Raw genomic sequence first — 5,740 nt, forward strand, 5'->3', positions numbered from 1 at the left:
CCCGGCCAGCCCCACCCCCATCAAGCTCCAACGATGGGGGACACAGCATCACGTCCCCGGCTAGTGCCGGGCCGGCGCCAGGCAGGGACTCAGCGTCAAGTCCCCACCCACCCGTGCACGCCTCGCCGCGCAGGCAGCCCTGCCACCCACACCTGCTGTGCACACAGCCTCCTGCTGATCGGTCATTACAGCGTGAGGGCATCATGACCATTAGCATATTAGCTCTTTATTATATAGGATACTAGTGGCCCTATGCACAGATTCATGCACATTGAAAGGAAAGAGAGCTTTATATGTCTCATGCATGCCCAAGTCAACGTTTATTTTTAAATTGCCAGTGTGCATCATATGTACCAGATGGCCGGACGGATGGACGGTCGGTCACTTAGCCTTTTGTATAGAGAGATTCCACTCAATGCACTTACGTAGGCTTACCTAGCCTACCATGTTCCACAAATACTCAATGTGCTCAAAGACAAAGAATGAATGGAAGCTCCACTGTCAAACTACCCATGCCATGGAGCCCCTCCTCTCAGATGTCACTGATAAATTCGCAGCTCTCGAGGAGAACTTAAAATATTATTTCCATTGTTCCTTGGTTTTTGTTTGTTTGTTTTAGCTGTTAAGATAAGGTAACCTGGAAAGAAACTGAACTGGAAGCTCGTTCATCTCAACTCCATAGCGTTGCTTTCCTATGTATCTCTTTTATAGTCTGTGAATTCTTGAGAATTTCCTGAATTTAGAGAAATACTCCCCTGCAAACTAGTTTTACTCTGGCATTCTATTCAGTGAGGTTTCAACTTCAATGAAAACAAATTTGGTCAGAAAAGTATTCTGCTTGGATTTCTACTGAAAAGGGCCTTAAATCATCAATGCAAACTAAAATGTAAATCCTGACCACACCCAACTTCCTGTGTAGGAGGGCAGAGCCTGGGGAAACGGGGCAGCTAGGGCTGCAGGGAGTAAGGAAAGAGAAGAGGGGATACACTATTTTAGGAGCTTTACTGTAATTACATCATCTACAGAATATAAACAAGTATATGGAAAAGGGATTCGAAGAGAGGTAAAGAAAATTCCTTGTCTGTCTTTACCCACCAAGTACAAAGTCTTATATCTTAGCAGAAGCTGATGATGACATTCCAAGAAGGATTGGATGGACTTGGCCTCCAAGAACAGTCACCTCCTAGGAACCCTAGCACCTCCCACCCTCACCACCCCCCTCACCCCAGAACAGGTGGCTGGGCTTTTTGCAAGACTCATTTAAACAGCCAGTAAAAGAAAGTGTGTGTTTAATTTTGGAGAAAGGGCCTGCTGTTTTAGATGATTATTTTTAATTAGCTAATTTCTGGGAGTTGATTAAATTTGGAAATAATTGCAACTTGGGAACTATTTAAGACCCTCAGGTTGTGACGCTAGGGCTGCCTCAGGAATTTGGGGATGGGTTGTCACCCTGTGACCAATTTCCAGTCCTGAAAACAAACATCCTTTGTCTACAGAAGAGATTGTGGTCATGCAAATTTTTTCTAGTTCTTTTCTGCCTGGGAAGAGACTCCCATCTGGCCAACTTCTCTTTTTTCTCCATTTTCTTGTATAAAAATATGCAAAACACAAATGCATGAACCACTAGAACAGCAGATTATGTCGCCTGCATATTGCAGATAAAAATTGAAACATGACAAGAAGTTGAAATTTGTCCTTGGGAGAAGCATATAAAAGTCAATTTATTTGTATAATAATATTATAAATTTTTTTAGTAAGTCTAGAATGGGAAGTCAAATAATTATGGGGGAGGTGGCGTAATTGCCAGTTTGAAAAAATTAGGCATGAATAAATTTAAGAGAAATAGTTTTAAAATTTAGAATATTTAAGACTAGGATGTGAACTTGTCTTATAAATAGAAAATCTTAAGACCTTAAAAGTACTGTGAAGATTATATGTCTGACCCAAATTTACAAAGCACTTTCACACCCATTATGCTATTTTTCCATTACACGGAAAAGCATGGTACTCCAGTAAACACTGAAATAATTATTTAATAGCTGTATTAAATTTGCAAATTTTAGGTTTAGGTTACTCTAGTAAGCATTGAGATATTTTTAATATGTTCTTATTGATTTTAGAGAGAGGAGAAGGGAGAGGGAGAGGGAGAAACATAGATCGACTACTTCCTACACATCCCTCTCCAGGGATGGAGCCCAAAACCCAGGCATGTGCCCTAACTGGGAACCAAATCGGCAACCTTCCGGTGCATGGGACGATGCTCATCCAACTGAGCCACACCAGCCGGGGTGCATTGAGATATTTACATGAATGTGTTGTATTTAATAGACCCTAAAAACTGTACAAATTAAAGACTAAAACCAAATATCTCATTTTATTACTCTAGCATGCTCTTGCCAATTATGAATAAGTATCTTCTTTATTTGATCAAGGACCAGAGCTCAGAGTCAAATTAATTAACCTAAAGTCACAACAAAATACTGTGATTTACACCTACTCTGAACCAACCCTGGCTAAGAATCATGGGAACTTCAATATGGTTTTGAATAGCCTTTTGCCCTTCCCAAAATAATGGCTAAACTCACTTACCTTGTCTGAATACATTTATAGTGTAGAATACAATTTAGATATCAGGTCCCTTCGGGTAAAAGTTAAGGAGTAGACTTTGTTCCTGCACTCAAGATTCAGTATAAAAACAGGTAAATAGAGTCAAGAATCACTGAGTCTTGTGTCATACACCAAGGATGCTCTCAATGACTCCTGAAGCCAGGTAGGGGGAATACCGGAACAGCTTAAAGGGTAAATAAGGGATTACTTGGACATCAAATAGAATGAAAACTGTAACTGATGTTATTAAACTGGTAAAAACAGATACTACACTTGATCTTAGCCAAAAGGCCAAGATGCAATAACTGCAACTGATTTTAGCACACTGAATTTCCAAAGTCTATGAATCCATAGTGGTGAGGTAATGGGGGAGAATAAAAAGGTAGGGCAAAGTAAAGGAAAGTTTCACTGTATAAAAGAATGTCAGCTAAACAATCCACCAAATGAAAAGGCAGCCTACAGAATGGGGGAAAATATTTGAAAACTGTGTATCAGATAAGAGGTTAATATCCAAAATATGTCAAGAATTCATAGAACTCAATAGCAAAAAAATAAAAAACAAGCAATCTGATTAGAATGGGCAGAGGAACTGAACAGACATTTTTCCAAAGAAGATGTACAAATGACCAACAGGAACATGAAAAGATGTTCAAGATCACTAATAAAATATTTCAAAACCACAATGAAATATCACCTCATACCTATTAGAATGGCTATCATAAAAAGATAAGAGATAAGTGTTGGTGAGGATGTGGGAAAAAAGGAAACTTTGTGTAGAAATGTAAATTGGTTCAGCCACTACAGAAAAAAAGTATAGTAATTCTCAAAAAATAAAACTACCATATGACCCAGCAATTCCACTTCTGGGTATATATCCGAAGGAAATAAAACAGGATATAGAAAAGCTATCTGCACTCACACGTTTATTGCAGCATTATTCACAATAGCCAATATATGAAAACCACCAGGTGTCCATCATTGAATGAGTAGATGTGATGCACACATACACTGACATTTTATTCAGCCAAGAGAAAGAAGAAAATCCCGCCATTTGTGACAAGGTGACCTTGGGGGCACTATGCTAAGTGAGATCAATCGGACAGAGAAAGACAAGTATATATGATATCACTTACATGTGGAATCCAAAAAAGCTAAAACAGAAGGTAGAATGGTGGTTACCAGGGGTCTGGGGATGGAGGAATTGAAATGTTGGTCAAGGGTATAAACTTGCAGTGAACAGATGAGTAAGTCTGAAGATCACCCTAATGCACAGTAAGCTGATTATAGCTAACTGCTGTATTATATACTTAAAAGTTGCTAAAAGACTCGATCTTAGATGTTCTCACCACAAACAAAAAAAGATAATTATGTGACGTGATGGCAACGTTAGCTAATACTATGATGGTAATCTTATTGCAATATGTAAGTAAATGTATCAAATCAACATGTTATACACCTTAAACTTACACAATGTTATTTTATTGAGACAATTAGATCTCAGTAAAAAAGAAAAATGCCATCTAACAAATGTTTAATAAGTGGTGAAAAGTCACCATACTGCAACCCCAGTGTTACCATTAATTCAAGCAAGAATTATCTAAACCAGAGGTTCTCAAACCTCAGTGTGCATCAGCATCCCCCTGAGTCTTGTTAATACACAGCTTACTGGGTGCTACCCCCAGAATTTAGCAGGTCTGGAGTGGGGGCCAAGAATTTGCTTTTCTATCAAGTTCTAGGATCACACTTTGAGAACCATAGTTGTAAACAATGGGGTGATGGGGCTGTTGAGGAACAAGTTATTCACACAAAGGTTATCTCTATATATAAAAGCCTGAGCGACCGTTACAACCAGACGACCAGATGACTGGATGACCAGCCAGTAGTTATGACGCACACTGACCACTAGAGGCAGACACTCAATGCAAGAGCTGCCCCCTGGTGGTCAGTGCACTCCCAGAGCCAACCTCCCACAGTCCCTCCCCCACAGCCAGCCCCAATTGGGACTGGGCAAGACGGCCCCAATCGGCCAGGAGGGACCCTACCCATGCACAAATTCATGCACCAGGCCTCTAGTCTATATAATAAAAGCCTAAGCAACTGTTACAATGGAACAACTGGTCGCGATGATGCACACTGACCACCAGGGGGCAGATGCTCAATGCAGGAGCTGCCCCCTGGTAGTCAGTGCGCTCCCACATGGGGAGCACCACTCAACAACCAGAAGCCATGCTCACGGCTGGCAAGTGCAGCTGCCACAATGGGAGTCTCTCCTGAATCCACGGTAGCACTACCGAGCGGCAGTAACAGGCACAGCGCGAGCGGCACAGCGCCTGGCCCCGATTCGAGCTCCTCCCTGGCCTCCTGCTGCTTGGCACACTGCTACATCCCCCGAGGGGTCCCAGCCTGCAAGAGGGCACAGGCTAGGCTGAGGGACCCCCACCCCCCAGTGTACAAATTTCATGCACCGGGCCTCTAGTTTAAAATGAGCATTTAAAAGGGGGAAAAATAATCAAGAAAAACTAAACAAAAAAATAAAAGAAAAACTAAATCACAGTGGTAGAAATTACCAATACCTTTCTCTAAGTTCAGATACTATTCATGCTGATGGACTTGGAGTCCCGGGATTGAGGAGGGCAGACCTTCCTGGAACGGCTGGGCAGGATCACATCTAAACTTTAAGAGCACTTTAGGACCCGTCCACGAGTCTACTTTTGTTTCTACTATTAACAGACTTGTTTGACCTTGGGCAAGTACTCAGCTTTTCTTTGGGCTTTATCTCTTTACTTATAAAATGATGATCTTGAACTAAATGTTTTCCATGGGCCTAATGGCCATGGGTTCCAAAGCCTGAAGACATTAGGCTAGAAGCAATGTCTGCGTCCTGCAGCTTTGAAATGAGAAAATGGCAACACAGACACCCCGTCTCTAGTGAAAATGGTCTTTATATCATTACATCAGGGATTTTTTTTTTATTAGAAAGATGCTTGTCTTAGCATCTTAGCAATATAGATTTTAAAGGAATGTGAAAGAAATGTTTTAAGACAAGTTTTTTTTTAAAAAAAATCAATGTTGCCGCAGCCACTCTGCTTTATACAAGGAACTAGGAATCACTTTACTCTGCAGAAATAAATTA

General features: G+C 41.0%; 1 pseudogene; it reads right to left on the reverse strand.

The window, feature by feature from the left end:
* Nucleotides 1–2,794: 2,794 nt before the first annotated feature.
* LOC132214127 (U2 spliceosomal RNA) lies at nucleotides 2,795–2,910 on the reverse strand (annotated as a pseudogene).
* Between the last annotated feature and the right edge of the window lie 2,830 nt (nucleotides 2,911–5,740).

Source organism: Myotis daubentonii, chromosome 12 (genome assembly GCF_963259705.1).
Source record: "Myotis daubentonii chromosome 12, mMyoDau2.1, whole genome shotgun sequence".
NCBI lineage: Eukaryota > Metazoa > Chordata > Mammalia > Chiroptera > Vespertilionidae > Myotis > Myotis daubentonii.